Raw genomic sequence first — 16,225 nt, 5'->3', positions numbered from 1 at the left:
CTTGCAAATATAATAATAATAATCTCCAAAGCAGAGCAGAGGAGAAGCAGAGAGCAGCCTTGTAGCCAGCAAGCCTGACCAGAGGAGAGAGAGGTGTTCCTCTTTCAATTGAGGCAAGAGAGCTGATGGTTTCCTCAAGTAAACTGTGGCCTTTGGCTGCCCGCCCAATCATCCACGGTGGCAGCTCTCTGCCAGTTTTTCCCTCTGACTGTACGTCTCTGACTATATGTGTGGATGTGTGTGTGGAAAGTCCAGCCTATACTGGAAAGTAATAACTTTTCCTCTACCAAGAGTAGTCTTCCTCACATTGGAAGATTATTGCATTCAATAGACATAATACAAGAAAGGCTAAAAGGTTTAGGGTGTGCGTGTATGTGTAGAGGTCCTCAGTAGCTTTTCATTGCCCACTTGCAATTCATTTGTAAAGCAATCTAAGAGCTCATGCTACTTTATTTTACTGAAAACCCAACTAAAATACACACATTATGCATTGTTTTTCCTTCTATGGAAATTAAAGCTGCACTAGTTTTTTGGCCACAAACAGTTACCTTAATACATATATAGCAGACATTACCATTATGGTAATTAAATATTGATTCTTAACTACTGAACCTCATTAAAATTTATCTGGAGTCATGTCTGTATCTACGTCATAAATGTAAATCCAATATTCACTCTGTTAGGTCTGGTTTGGCCTCCATGAACTCCTGAAGAAAATATGGCTTTTTAGCTAGTCGCTATCTTTGTCTGTCTGATGGTTGTTGGCAGTTAGCGTACAGTGGGTTTATCAGAGCTTTCAATAAAAACAGCTGCATGCTGCTGCTGCTGGAAACCAGGGGCCTCAAAACAAAAAAAACACAAAAAATGTGTTCATTGTCAGAAATGATCTATCTAAAAGTATAAATCTAAGAAAGAAAAATTACAATAAAATGTGAATTTTAGTGCAGCTTTAAGTTATTTCATATATGGTCTCTCTCTCTCTCTCTCTCTCTCTCTCTCTCTCTCTTACTCTCCCTCCCTATCCTTGCTGCTCATGCTAAATACACAGTTCTTATTCTAAACAAACAGGGAGGAGAAATCGCCTCCCGTGCAGCAGGCACTCAGGGGGGATTTGCAGCAGGATGTGAGAACATTTTACAAGCTTCTCGTTCATGCCGTACTCTAGTATGAGCCAGCAGAATTATTCTACTGCTATTTTCTCCCCCAATTGCCTTCCTTCCTTCTTCCAGGAAGACAACTGTGTAATTGCAGTTCCTGGTTTCTTCAGCCAATATTTCATGTTCAGCAGCAGAGAACTTTTCACACTTTTGTGCTCCATTGCTGTCAGACATGCTCAAGATGCATCTTTAACCACCTAACATCAGCTCTTAATTAGCGGCAGAGCATTCAAACGTACTCAACCGCAGCCTCATTCATTTACATCATCGCTCATACTAAATACCCCGCCAAATTAAAATGATTCAGACACAAAATGTTTCCTCAACAGTCATTTGTGGTAGGATTGGGATGTCTACTCCCCTCATTGTTTAGAGGAACAAATTAAAGCTTTCATGAACTGGATTAAGTTGGCTCACCACTAAACTTCCATCAACCAGTGAAACAAAGCAACAAAACAGACAGACATTCAGTTATACACAAATCTCCCCGTTACCATGGACTCTTTTGCTGAACAGCAGCCAATCTGGCAACAAGTGGCTGCAAGATAACTGAATGTCCCTTCCTTTCCCAAGATTCCCTTAGTCAGTTGCGTTTAAAGACATCATTAGTCGATCTGACTTTGACACCTCGTAGTGCAATTTGCATTTGGATAAGGAAAATAATGCCTATAGGTGCAATGCAATCGTGTGATCAGATCAGCTAGATCAAATGTGAATCAACTCTGTGCAGCACGTTCCACCCAACATACTGAAAGGTCACCCAAATCCACAGCTTCCTGCTATCTTCAAGCTGTTTTTCAAAAAGCTACAGACAAGAAATAAGTAGAGCCCACACAGTCTTGTAGTATTAAGTTACGATACCTTAGTTAGCAAGGCCACTGAAAAGTAGCATACAGATACTGTCTGTTGTCTAAGTCTGTCACATGACCCTAACCTTGCATAGTGTCCCTCAAGAGAATCATCGTCACGTCCACTGACCTGGACCAGGCCGTTTCTAAGAGAGCGTTCTTCCAAAAAGAACACCAGTATCAGTCGTTTCAGCAAGCGCCGACAAACGACATATTTATACTTGGGTTGAGTAAGTACTCGGCTGAAACTAGTATCCTGTACAAATAATGTACTTTCACAAGTATCATCAGAGTAAAATGCTTCAACATCAGTACTCAAAAATATAGAAACTGTCTAGAGGACTAAAGAAAGCAGAAAATATTCAAGTTTGAGAAGCTGAAATCAGAGAATCTGAAAAAAATACCTTAAAAACAATTAATTGATTATCAAAATAGTTGGTGATTAATTTAATAGCTGACAACTAACGGATTAATCAAATAATGGTTGAAGCTAAAATCATTGCTCCAAACCTCAATTCTGAGGTTGCTCTGATGTTGTTTTCTAATAAATACAGCAACTTCTGATCAACCCATATCAACTTCAGGCTAAACTTCTGGTTCGTCCTGCCCATGTCCAGTTTAAGTCCCGCCCATTATTAAGTATAGATACAGATAAAGGTGTACTTGCTTATCCCAAATGTTAACATTCAAAGCCCTCTAGAGCAACAATTATACTGTATATTACTGAGCAACAAAGTCTGGGGTGAGGAGGCGATGGGTGGATGGGGGAGTCAACAAAACATTGGACTTTAACATAAGAGACTGCAGTTTGTTTCCTTCAGCGAGTCAGGGTTGTTTTTTCAAGCAGTGAAATATTGCACAGTCCTTCCTGGACTGAGTCTGTGAGCAGCAGCTGAACTTGCAGCACATCAGACACATCAGAGCAGCTGCAGATTCATAAGTGATGCAAGCCTATAATAAGAAAAGGAATTTCTCTTGCAGACGCGCCACACACACACACACACACACACACACACACACACACACACACACACACAATGTGCCAGTCACAATCGCACACAATGATTCTTTGCAGCAGCTTGTACATTTGCAAGTCAGCTGTAGATGAAAGGCAATACCACTTCACCTAAACTCGCTCCAGCCTCACATCCTGAAGACAGCTCTTTCTCTTAGAGTTCATTTTCAAGATTTTCTACACATCTTCCTGCTCTCCCCATCATCCGTAGCACCCACCAGACAGACAACCTGTTCTTGCTAGCACTGACTCTTATTTTAGCCTCAACTAGTTGCGTAACTCCCTTTTTTTGCAGCACAAGTCACTCAGACAAAAATTGTTGTCCACAAGAATGCCATCATCCTCCACATCATTATCATCGTCACTGCCAATCTTCCCCAGCCTTGCTCCTGCTCCTGTCCTGTGCTACAGCGCTATTCTCCTCCTCATCATCATCATATCACCCTCTGTGGAGGACAGCGAAGGTAATAAGGGAACACGAGAAGAAGGCAGACAGCCACAGACAGCCAGGAGGCATCATCATTTCATCAGCCTGAACACCGATTCCACTTGATCGGCACATTTCGCAGTCACAAAACACAGAATCGCTCACTGTCACCGCCTGAACCACGGAGGAGTTCCATTGCAAAAAGAAGATAAAAGCAGTAGTGTACGAAGTAACAGTAACATTGTTATCAGTGTTATCAGAGATAATGATATGCTATTAAACAGAAATCATTCTCAGACATTAGTAGGACAATGCTGTAAATGTTGTAAAACGCTTTAAGGGATTTCCATGAAAAAAATCACTAAATAAAAAAATGGTATCATTCTATACTGCATTTATATTTAGTAGTGTGATTTGAAGAGTAATCGTAGTAAAGTTACACACAGATGTTAAGCTTTTCAGCCTGATGTTAATGTCTTGCAGAGTCAAAATTGTTTAATTTGTCTGCAAATCCATTAATATAACAGTATTTCTCCACCGATTGACATTATGCTTATACAATTGTTTACATTTAAACAAAATATATATATTTACATTTAAACAAAATATATATATTTACATTTACAAACGTTAAATTTATAAAGACAATACAAAGAAAGAAAAGTTTAGGGATGGGTTTTCAGCGGGGCAGTTTTAACATCAGTATTTATACAATTCTGGCTGCAGCCCTGATGTACAAAGATCTGTACGGACAACACAGTTGATAAGCATAATCCCTGCACATATAAAGGAGGAAAATGGTCCACTAACCTGTTGGGACTGAAGAGCCTGCACAGTGCACTTGCTTCCTCTGGAGACAAACCGCAGCAGACTGAACAGTGCGCACCATTCATAAAGCGGAGGAAGAGGGAAACCTGCAGACCGCTGCTGCAAAGTGGTGGTGAACAGCCCGGTGAACACAGTTTTCTTTCTTTGTTTAAGATCGCGACCTCTTCCGTCTCTTAAGTGATTTTCAAAGCTCCATCAACCTACATGTGACTCATAAAAAGCGGAATTCTGGCAGCATCTTGAGGTGAAGCCACAACAGAACGGCAGCTGTGCCCTCACTGGATCCCGGTGGAGACTGCGCTCCTCAGCAGATCATACTCAGTAGCTTCAGTTCTCATTACAGTCATTTTATTGCGTTTCAGTTCCAGCTGCAGGCACAGCGAGATGGGCTGTTTGTTAAAGACAGCCGGGGAACTCGGGGAACTCGGAGACCGTCTGCTAGACACGGAGCGACGCTATCAGCGCGCACTGACCGGGAGTCCACTTACCTTTGCCCCTTGAAGTCGTGGCAGGACAAGCGGCGTGCTTTTCAACAGCACAGTGTGCACACCGCGACCCTCTCCTGTCCGCTGCGATAACATTTACCGAAACTTGCGCTTCCTTCTCCGCGCAAAAAAGCGCATTTACCGACACGGATCATTTCCAACAACACCTGTGGCTCGCAGCGGCCAAATTACGCCCCGAAGTACCCACTCTGGATGCGCCACAGTATCAACACACACACAACATACCCCCACCCCAGAGAAAGATGTTAAAGAATCCACGGAGACCTACCGACCTGAAGCATATAATCCACGTCTAGTCCCGGAGCCGGTGAGACGCGCAGCTCGGAGCAGTGCAGTGATGGAGCGGAGCGCTGTCAATGTGTCAGCCGGTGCCGGAGCGCAGAGACACAGCCATTCCCTGTCAGAGGCGCACGTTGCAGCACCGCCTCTATTTACTCCAGCTGGAGGAAAAACACGCCCACTATGTGTGCGCGGGCGCGCGCGCGTGTATGTTTTGGAGGGATATTGTAAATCCTTAATTCCTTGGAAAACCAGCCTACCTATTTGTAGCTAGGATTTGAGAGATACTGAGGTCAAATAAAAATACTATGAATAAATAAACAAGTAAATAAATCAATAAAGAAATTACGCAATATAAAAATACAGGAAAATTAAAAATATATATATTAATAGAAAAATGATTGTAAAAGTAGCCTAAAGAAATAAAAAGTCTTGCAAATATATCTACAGAAATAAAGAGCGGCAGAAAAATATGGGGATTTAAACAATCAACAGCCACATATATCAATATTTGCTTGGAAAAGCCCCCAAATTACATCATTGTGGCACATGTGGCAAATCACTGAATAGAAATATCTAAAAGATGGCATTAGAAATCAATACATTGTTCTATTTCCAAATCTTTTTCCAAAATCATGTCTTTCCTTTTCTGTTTTTAACACATTTTAAAAATGAATCTAAAGGATTTCCTATAGGTGGCCACTGCCACCCTAAGCCACCTAACTAGAGCCGGTTCTGCACTTTGGTCGCCTCAGGTAGCTATCTATTCACCCCTAATAGTTAGGAAATATCATATAAATACTGAGGTATAAGACTGTTTGAGTTTTTAGTAATCATGTCTTATTTTGTAATTTGTTTTTGTAATTCGTGGCTATCATTGCAAACTTTATCCCAGTGGTTCCCAACCTGGGGTCAGGATCCCCACTTGGGGACAAAGCTTCATGGGGCTTGCTGAGGCCTTCTTGATTGTAAGAGGTGCAAGACAACTTAAAAATATATACAGTAAGCCTGTATCTTAGCCTATTTTTCATTACTGTGAAGAAATTAAATGAAATTGTTATTTTAAAGTTTAGATTATTATTGAAGATCTCAAGTTCAAACAACCAAAAAGCCAAAGTACATTTTTCAAAAAAAGAAGCCTATTAAGAATGTACGATTGTTAAATTTACATAACAAATATACAAAATACAGACAGAATTGTATAAAAATGTACAAAAAATAAGAATAATATAAAATATAATATTTTTTTACACAAACTTCCTGCAGTTATTGTGTTCACTGTTTGGGTACATTGTACAGTTTATCAGTTGTTCTCTACTGTTATTGTTATGCATTGAATAGAACATGAAATACCCATAAAATATGTCACTTAGTCAGGGATCGTCAGGTTAATAAAAACCTATGACATGGTCCCATGTCAGTCCCAGCTCTAAGACAACAATACGATGCTAACTGCAGTCCAACCAATGCAATGAGCAAACAGCAGGGAGGGAGTAAGAGTTCTCACCAAAACACATTACAAGCTGTGTATGCAGTTCAGTAGAATGAGTGCTTGACAGCACCTACCATACAAAACCAGCAACATTTAATATAAACACAGCGCACACACAGCCAACAATAGTGGTGTGTGAACATTAAAGCTGCAGTAGGTAACTTTCTCATTAGTGCTGTTTAACGAACAGAGACAACACACACCTGTGATGAATGACGCACACGTACACACCTGCATAGAGAGATAGAGTGAAATTGTCACATCGCATTTTAATTTTAAACTGATGTCTGATGAAACACAACTTTTTTTACACTTTTTACCAAGTAATCCAGCCTAGAAGTAACAAATGCATGAACTTGTTTTTCTGCATCTGTCTGTGAGAGGATGTATCTGATTTTTGCAATGTCATGTAAGTTAAAAAAAGCAGTCCTAGAGGTCTGCTTTATGTGCAAAGATAACTCCAAGATTCCTTAAAGTGGTGCTGGAGGCCAAGGTAATACCATCTAGACTAACTATATCTTTAGACAGGGAGTCTCTAAGGTTTTTGGGGCCAAGTACAAGAACTTCAGTTTTGTCTGAGTTTAAAATTGCAGCTCATCCAGGTTTTTATGTCCTTAAGACATGCTTGTAATTTATATAATTGATTAATTACATATGGCTTGATTGATATAATTGGGTATCATCTGCATAACAATGAAAGTTAATGGAGTGATTCCTAATAATGTTGCCTAAGGGAAGCATATATAAGTATGTAAATGGACTGTTTATATAGCGCCTTTCTAGTCTTTCGACCACTCAATGCGCTGTACAGTACATGCCACACTCACCCCATTCTCACATATTTATACACTGATGGCAGTGGCTGGCATGCAAGGTGCCAACTGCTCACCAGAACGGAAACTAATCATTCATACACACTCATACACCGAAGCACAATTTGGCAAGCAATTTGGGGTTCAGTGGGTTAGAAAACTTCAGGAGTCGGGGATCGAACCGCCAACCTTCCTTTAGAGAGGAAGGAAAGGTTAGAAATGGGTCTATAGTCAGCTACAACCCTTGGGTCAAGAGTGGGCTTTTTTAAGAGGGATTTAATTACAGCTACTTTAAAGGACTGTGGTACATATCCTGACAATAAAGAAAGATTTATCATATCCATTGAAGAAGTGCAAACCATTGACTGTATAATAGACAGAGCTTCCGGGTCGGAAAACTGAAGCCAACCCGGAAGTATCTTAAACCTGCCTGCTATGTAAATCCCATTCATTTGAATGGAGAATGAACCGTAGAGTTGTGATGCTCACAAACAAACCGAATCTACTGAACGGCTCTTTAACATGAGCGATGGGAACCGAGTTGCAAGTTGAGAGCCGTTCTTTTTCTTCTTTTTTTTCGTTCTCCCCCCCTTTTTTTTTAAATTACTGTCAAGCACACAGCATGCGCACACAAGCTCCTCCTTTGCTACTCCACTGAGACAGAGAGCATGCACAACAAGGGGAGGAGTGCACCAATAACATGTGCAATAATTACTGTGCAATACCATACCATATTCACTGTGCAATCTATTGCCCATGTGCAACTGCTGCTGCTACTATTTGTGTTATCTACTATTTGTGTTATCTGTTGTTTGTGGATTCTTACTGTTTGTGGATTCTTACTGTTTTTTCTCTTGTACATAGTGTTTTTATTTTATTTATTATTTCCCTACTCTTACTGTTTTTTATACTTTTGTGGGACAAATAAAGGAATATCTTATCTTATATCTTATCTTACCTGTTGAGGGCAGTTGGTGCCTAATATGAAACTCATAAAGTTGTTGCTAATGAGGCTTATACGGATACATAGCTCATGATTGGCCAATAAGTGAAGTAATAATATTACTTTTGATAAGCGTAACAAGTAATGAGTAATAAATTACTTCTAGTACTCATTGAGTAATCACTCTCTCCTCTCTTGTAGTAGTGTGCTGGAACTGAGTTCGCCGCCACACACAGATCAGAGAGGATGTCTGGAGCGAATCATTATGGACTTTGGAAGAGGGCTATAGAAGCCTCAGATCAGCCAGAAAGCTGAGTTTTTGTGTTGACAGTGTGTGTGGCTGAGGAAAGGATACATTTGTGTTGATTAATTGACCTGTGGTGCTTGCTTGTGTGCTGGGGGAGCCCACCGTTGTAGAGAGACTTACACAATCATTTAAAAAGGAAGAACAGAGGAGAACGCAACATATTCGAGGATACAAGGTCATTTTACTATGCAGTATATTAGTGTCAATACAGTAAATATGGCTTACAAGATATAAAAAATAAACTATGATTGAGTGCTGAGGATGAATTAAGCAGTATCTCTTGCCGGACAGCAGCACGGTGAACATGCTATGTCTGGGGTAGGTGCTGTCTTTTAGTGTGCTATCCAGGCCCTCATTAGTATTTGAGGAGAGGAGGCTATTCAGAGGCAGGGCCATAGCCAGGATTTAAGAAATCCTGGGGCAAAGGTCGAAGAATGCCCACAAGTCAATACAAAGTTATTTTTAACTGTGATGGAACATTTCTATCATGATTGGAGTCGTCTTTTTCCAGGATGACAATGCCTCAGCTTCAGGTCATGAGGCTTCACCGAACAGTTTGATAGTATGAAAATGTGGATCTAGGCTATGGCCTTTGACTCACTAGACTGAAACCAACTGAACACCTATGGGTGATTTGGAGCAACGTGTTAGCACTCCACCATCATCAACAAAACAATGAAGGCTACTGTTGTAAAGGCTTGTGGTGGAACAACACCTTATTGGGAGACTCCAGAAGTCCAGTGTGTGGGATTTACTGGAATCTCATGGTGTAGTTGCAGATTGCAACTCCCTTACTTCACTCTCCCCTTCCAAGCGCAAAAAATAAAATACCCTGCCCACAAACGCGCCATTATTTGGTTTGTCCATTCTAGGCTACATGGGAACATGGCGGTTCAACCTGGAGGACTCAATGGAAGGTGATTCAAAACAAAAACAATTAATTCTAAGGTAGAATTCATTATAAGGTCAATTCCAGGTTCATTCTAAGGTTAAAAAAAAAAAATAAATAAAAAAAATACCTATAATAGGATTATACACTAATGGAAATTGACCATTTTTGACAATAGATCCTCCTAAATGTTACACACTGGACTTTTAATGTTGGACTGTCCTTTTGTTTGTCACCCACCTGTATCATTGTAGGCACAACTCAAGCACTGAAATGCACTTTGCGGGACTATGTATTCTGCCCCTGTGTGTGACATTTCATTGCATTTTCATTTAATTTAATTTCTCCAGTATGAATGTGAGGTGAGCAATATTGCTAGAAAATCTAATTATTGACAATAATAAAAGCAAACCTCTAAATCCCTGCCTCCATTTGGAGTCTGGACCTTCCATTCCTGATATCAACATCACAGTTGACTTTTTCTCAGTTTGCACAAATATGTGCAATCATTAAACTGTCTCCCAGCCTCAGAATTGATTATATCTTATCTACAAATGTCCCCTAGAGCAAAAAACAACAACAAACCAATGAAAGGGCTGTATTTAATGACGTTTTTAAATGAATCAAGTAATCACAGGAGAGCTAAGAGGGAACTTTTTAATTTGTAAGGTTTTAAAGCTCCTGTCCCTTAAGGATTTGGTTTGTCATTTTGTGTTAGGGTTAGGTCAAGTATAGGGTTAGCATTGAGCAAGTAGTGGTTAGGGTAAGTCTTCAAGGAAATGAATGTCAGTCTATGTAACATCCTTGTGTAAAAGAGCAATTAAGAAAGAGAGATGTTGAGAAAACATCCTCTGACTGTGTTCTGATCAGCCTTGGATCCCAGTTTACTGTCCAGTATGTTTATTCTAGGCAAATGTGATCTTGGCATTCAACTAGGGCAGTGGTTCCCAACCTGTGGGTCAGGACCCTCACTAGGGGTTGCTAAGAGCTTCAAAATGAGTCATGAGGCCTTGATTTTAAGGGATAAGTAAAACTTTAAAAATATACACTATAGGCCTATATCTCAGCATTTCGTCTAATTCTGTGAAGAAAACTAAATTAAATAGTTTGCTTAGATAGACTGTATGATTGTTAATAAAATACACAATACAGACCTATCATTGTAAAAACCATCAGACAGCTCACCTCTGAAATAATCTGCTCAAAATTAATCTAAATCGCTCATTTGACGACTGCCTGTTTAGACACACCAGGTTGCCAAGTATGAACCTAATTCCTGAAACACAGCAAGCTGCACCCATTGCAGCAATCAGTGTATGAGCAGAGATTTTGGAGCCTGTCCGACCTAAACAGCCTCTGCGTCTAAAAAGCTTCATGACAGAGACATGGTAAAACCTCTGGGTATCGCTATTTTGCAGCATAGACTACAACCAGACACAGACGTGTACATGAAATAGGCCTAAGCCAAGTGGGGACACAGTTCGGAGAGTATTATAGTTTGGTCCTTGAACTCCAGCTGATAGTGTCCAGTTACACTCATATTTCATGCAGACTGTAGAGCAGTTTGACCGCTATCAGATACACAGAGGAGCATATGGGACGGACGCATTTGTAATGTACAGTGTACAGACCAGCTGTTTTTAGTAAATTATTTTTTAGATGCATGCAACAACAAACATATTTGTCAACACAGGATGTGATAAACTCAGGGTTTATGTGTATTTATGTTTCCAGGAGCTGTGGCTGGGACTGCTCACCATGTGAGAAATGAACACAGGTGGGTGCAGGTGGAGCAGCCAACATGACTGCATGGAAGGCAATGGGACAAAGCAGTGGGTCATAAGAGCCTCCTGAGGCTCATCAGAATATTATCAGGAACAAATTTATAAGTACCTGAACCTGAGCTAATTTGTGTGTTTGTTTTTGAACAATGAGAATACAAAGCTAATGAGATTACACAATCTTGGCCCATGACTGCATTTTCTTTACAGCTGACCATGAGTCTGTCCAGAATCACATACTGATGTACACTGATCAGCCATAACATTGTGAGAGTGAACAGACAGACAGGTGAAGTGAATAACACTGATTATCTGGTTATCATGGCTCCTGTCAGTGGGTGGGATATATCAGGCAGCAAGTGAACATTTTGTCCTCAAAGTTGATGTGTTAGAAGCAGGAAAACTTGGCAGCGTGAGGATTTGAGCAACTTTGATTAGATGACTGGGTCAGAGCATTTCCAAACCTGCAGCTTTGTGGGGTGTTCCTGGTCTGCAATGGTCAGTACATATCAAAAGTGCTCCAATGAAGGAAAAGAGGTAAACCGGAGACATGGGGGGCCAAGGTTCACTGATGCACGTGGGGAGTGAAGGCTGGCCCGTATGGTCCAATCCAACAGTCGAGCTACTGTAGCTCAAACTGCTGAAAGAGTTTATGCTGGTTCTGATAGGAGTAAGAGTGCCATCAGCTGTATGGATGCCAAGCATGGGGGGGAAACTGTCACACTGACATCCATTGTGTCCATTTTCTTTAAATAAACCCAATTCTCACACAGCAATAAACACCTGTTGCTGAGAGGAGTCTGCAGGCTTACTCTATAGCTGGGCTTATTTTGTGACCCTCTGTGATGCAATATCATATCATATCATATTATCAACCTGTGTGCATGACTACAGTCATGTAGTTAGTCACCTTGGAAGGGTCCGCTTGGTTAGTGATTATGGAGTGAGGCATGTCATGTGTGTATAGCAGCGCAGCCCGATTTGACTGCCTGAACTAGCTTGCAGGCTTCGCTCCATTAGAGAACAACTAATAAACTGTACAATAAACCTAAACAGTGAACACAATAACTGCAGGAGGTTTGTGTAAAACCAGCAGTTTTAATTAATTTTGAGCAGATTATAAGCAGATTATGATATTGATCAGAGATATCAATCTCACCCCAACTGGTCGAGACAGACGACCACCCACCTAGAGCCGGAGGATCTGTCCTAGGTTTCTGCCTTTTAACAGGCAGTTTTTCCTTGCCCTTGTCGCCAAGTGCTTGCTCATGGTGGTACTGTTGGGTCTCTGTAATTAATGTTAAAGAGTTCGGTCTAGACCTGCTCTATTTGAAAAGTGTCCTGAGATAACTTCTGTTATGAATTGGCGCTATACAAATAAAATTGAATTGAATTGAATTGAATATCTTTAGGAACTTTTTATACAATTCTCTGTCTGTATTATGTATTTCATAAATGTTTAACAATCATACATACTGGTTGTTAATACTAGATACTCTTTTAATGCAGTTTTCATACATGCCTCACAACCCCCCATGAAGCTTTGGCGACCCCTAGTCGGGGTCCCAACGCCCAGGTTGGGAACCACTGATCTAGATCTAGATCTAGAAGTTGACACACATGCAAGCCCCTGACAAGCTGTCTCTCTTTAACTAGGTTCAGGTTTAGGTTTAAGTAACAGACCGCTGAACTTGACGTACCCTGTTAAGGTGGTTGTCTAATAATTAATCACTGTAACCCTTCACCTTAAAAGGTTTTTGGCTTGTGACTCAAAAGAATCACAAATGCATCTGTTGTCTGTACGGTAGACTTCTGCTGAATTTAAGAAAAGTATTTCTATCAGCTTCCTTTTGATATACTTCAGTGTGTAGGTATATGCAAATGAACAATTATATGCAAAGGAACACCCAGAGCTCCCCGCTCTTTACCCAGTAAAGGTCACGTCATCTGGCAGACTTTTGCCAGCTCTAGGGCTGTTGTTAGAACAGATTGTACTGTATTTTCCCACAGACAGTTAGATCGAGAAAGAAAAAAAATTTTGAGAAGAAAGTTTGAGACCAGGCTACCATTTTTTCATGAACATTAGATCAAACTAATAATAGACTTTTATATTTAACTGTTGCACAAAGCTTTCTAGTTCATAGTCATGAATTATGACAAATTTTGGCTTCCATAGGAACTAATCTTACCTCAGATTTCAGCTTTTGGGAAACTGTGGTCAGAGAAGAAATAACCAACTGATTTTCTATCAGAAGTCTGTATTGGTGCTATATAGTGGTCTAACTTCAATGCAGAACCAACTCTACAAAGCCACATTGTTTACGGTCCACAAAGGAAGACAAATCTGAAATGATTGGATCAGCCTATTCCACAAACATTCAGCCCGTTTGACTTCACTGTAGTGTGATGATAGAGGGAAAATGCCAGGGGCACAGGGAGTCCAATTTCATGGAAATCAGCTTGGCATGCATGGCAATTCTTCTGCTTCATTAGCTCGAGCATGCCACCGTGACCGGCTTTATTTGGGCAACTGCCAAACCATGCTGATAATTCCTCTCCCTAATTCATGAACAGTGTCTCTGGCACAGAGGCGCTAAACCATTATGGAGATGGGTGACTGTGGTTAGGGTTAGAGCATCCTTCCAGGTCTGCATGGCTGCACTTCTAAAAGTACTTTTAATATAACCTTAATATAATCTCTGTATGTTGCTTTTATGTTTCTGTCGTATGACCTTTCACTACTGTAGGTTTTACAATCCTCAACTTTGATTGGTTTTCCTCATGGCCTGCACAGATCACTGACAGTATATAATTAGTGGACAGAGCTTCTGGGTCTGTGAAGTGAAGCAAACACAGTGTTTAATAGTCTTAAACCTGTATTCTGTGTAATGGCCAGCAGGGGGCAGCTCCATTGGCTGCAATAAAAACCAATACCATGCAGTCTTATGGAGAAATGAGCCTACTTATGACTTGATTTATGAGCGTAGTACAGTTTCCTAATGAGTTTATGGTCTCAATCTCTAGTTTCAGTCTTCTTCCATACAGCATGATGTTCATTTAGTAAATGATGGTCCCATTTAGAGTAAAATAGACCATAAAGCAGGGTATGCTTAAGGGCGTGGCTACCTTGTGATTGACAGGTCATTCTCAGTGAGTCTGTCAAGCTCAACGCACCAAACTCAGATCAAACCGTCAAACTAATGTAGTTCCCTGCTACTTTTATTTACATTTAGTTTCTTTTATGAGGGTTTTAGTTAACAAATATAGAAAATTACTACAGATGTGAGATCAGTTGCGTTTAATATAGGGAAATGTATATTTGCTATATTTTTTAAAAGATATTGAATTTTCCTGTGTTTTGAGCAGCCCTTGAACACCTCCTGTAGTATGTTTTGTTGTTTATTTGAGTATTCAGGTGTCAATCTGTCATTGTCCAGTCAGGGTCTATTAGAGATGAGTGTGGGGTAACCTACCGGATTCTGAGAGGGCGGGATTAAGGGAGAAATGGGGAAAAAATGACAAGAGAGTATAGAGAGATGCTGTGCTGACAGAGGTTTTGAACGAAACAAACAACGTTTCTATCCAGTGTGAGTATAATCAAAAGATCTTCATATGAGCTCCAACTGCGTGCCAGCATGCACGGTACCATAAACTGAATAAACTAAAAACCCCGGGTATTTTCTTTATTTTATTTTTATTTTATTTGGGTCATGTTGAATAAATGTTCCCATATTTTTTTGGATTGAATCTCCTGTGTGTACTAATTATTCATGTTGCAAATGGAGAAAAATTTAGTTTTTATGTTTAAAAAGGAAGGTGGTTATTAAAAAGTATGCATGGGAGTTAGCTGAACTTGGCCGCTCTGCGACCTAGTGAAAATCAGATTATCTAGTCGAATTAAATGCATAGAAATTTCATATTTAGTAGGTTCCTACCAATTCACCTCCCATGCTAAATTGTTTAAAGATAATTGAGGTAACCATTCTGTACTGCGTTGACTATTTATCTCCTCAAATCGTTTCATAAACATATTTTGATGTACTGTTTATCTGGAATACAAGAACAAAGCAGGAAACCCGGGCGACCAGGCTGCCATTGCTTCCTGCTACGAACTAGTTGAAACTCTGCAGCCAATGAGAGCAGCTCAACTCGCAGTACGTCACCTCTACTGGCTGCAAAAAACAACATGGTGGCAGCCAAATAAATGGTACTTCACAAACTAATGTGTGACATCATGATAGGTTCACACTTGGTACAAACTCAAACATATGGAACAAGATGCCCAACTGACTCTCAAAAGATGAAGATTAATGAGTGATTCTTAGCAGCCAGTGATAGATCAATAAAAAATTCTCTCTCCACCAATAACTCCCTCAGGACTGACCAGCAGTCCTTTCCCAGTGTCTCAGTCCAATACACTGGATAAACCAGGATAACAAATGGAGTTCTGTATTATTTAATACAATACAGAGGTGCGGCTGTGATCAACATGATGTGATAGATATTGTTCAGTTCACATTATATAGTGGTGTTTTCTTAAACAAAACTAATTTATTTTTGCATCATTACCAGGACACATCCTCCAAATTAGATGATAAAATACCTTGTTTTTCCATGCCCATTCCAACACCCCTATCAGCCAACATCATTCATCTGTGCCTTTCTAAACTGTAGCAAATCACTGTGGAAAAAATAATCTGTTTTATTATGTAACAATGGTACAGTCCAGATTTAGGCACAAGAATGACTTGGTTGGGGTTTGGGAAAATCATAGAGGATTTTGTGACTGTGTTAAAGTTCCAGTGCAGAGGTTTTAGAAATAATAAACCACTGAAGCTATCAGTTCACCACGAACCCATTCACGTTTCCAATAAATTTTACCCACTCAGTGACATACCCACTGAGGAACTAACTCTGATTATTGGCAGCTCCATAGTCAGA

The 16,225-nt window shown here is 40.2% G+C and overlaps 1 protein-coding gene and 1 long non-coding RNA gene across 4 annotated transcripts in view; one reads left to right on the top strand and one right to left on the bottom strand.

The window, feature by feature from the left end:
* The window catches only part of LOC127351949 (cell migration-inducing and hyaluronan-binding protein), a 190,723-nt gene extending 185,532 nt beyond the window's left edge, over positions 1-5,191 (bottom strand). The window contains exon 1 of one of the 3 annotated variants that reach the window (XM_051379973.1): positions 5,050-5,191. The gene's annotated coding sequence lies outside the window, so the exon portion shown is untranslated. Of the gene's footprint in view, positions 1-4,257; positions 4,997-5,049 lie in introns of those variants that run through there. The other 2 variants (XM_051379974.1, XM_051379975.1) reach the window with 2 other exon arrangements.
* Positions 1-16,225, top strand: part of LOC127352033 (uncharacterized) — a 48,362-nt gene that overhangs the window by 5,676 nt on the left and 26,461 nt on the right. The window lies entirely within an intron of this gene.

Source organism: Dicentrarchus labrax, unplaced genomic scaffold (genome assembly GCF_905237075.1).
Source record: "Dicentrarchus labrax unplaced genomic scaffold, dlabrax2021, whole genome shotgun sequence".
NCBI classification, from domain to species: domain Eukaryota; kingdom Metazoa; phylum Chordata; class Actinopteri; family Moronidae; genus Dicentrarchus; species Dicentrarchus labrax.
The sequence above is the reverse complement of the archived record's forward strand: the minus strand, read 5'-3'. Positions and strand labels throughout refer to the sequence as shown.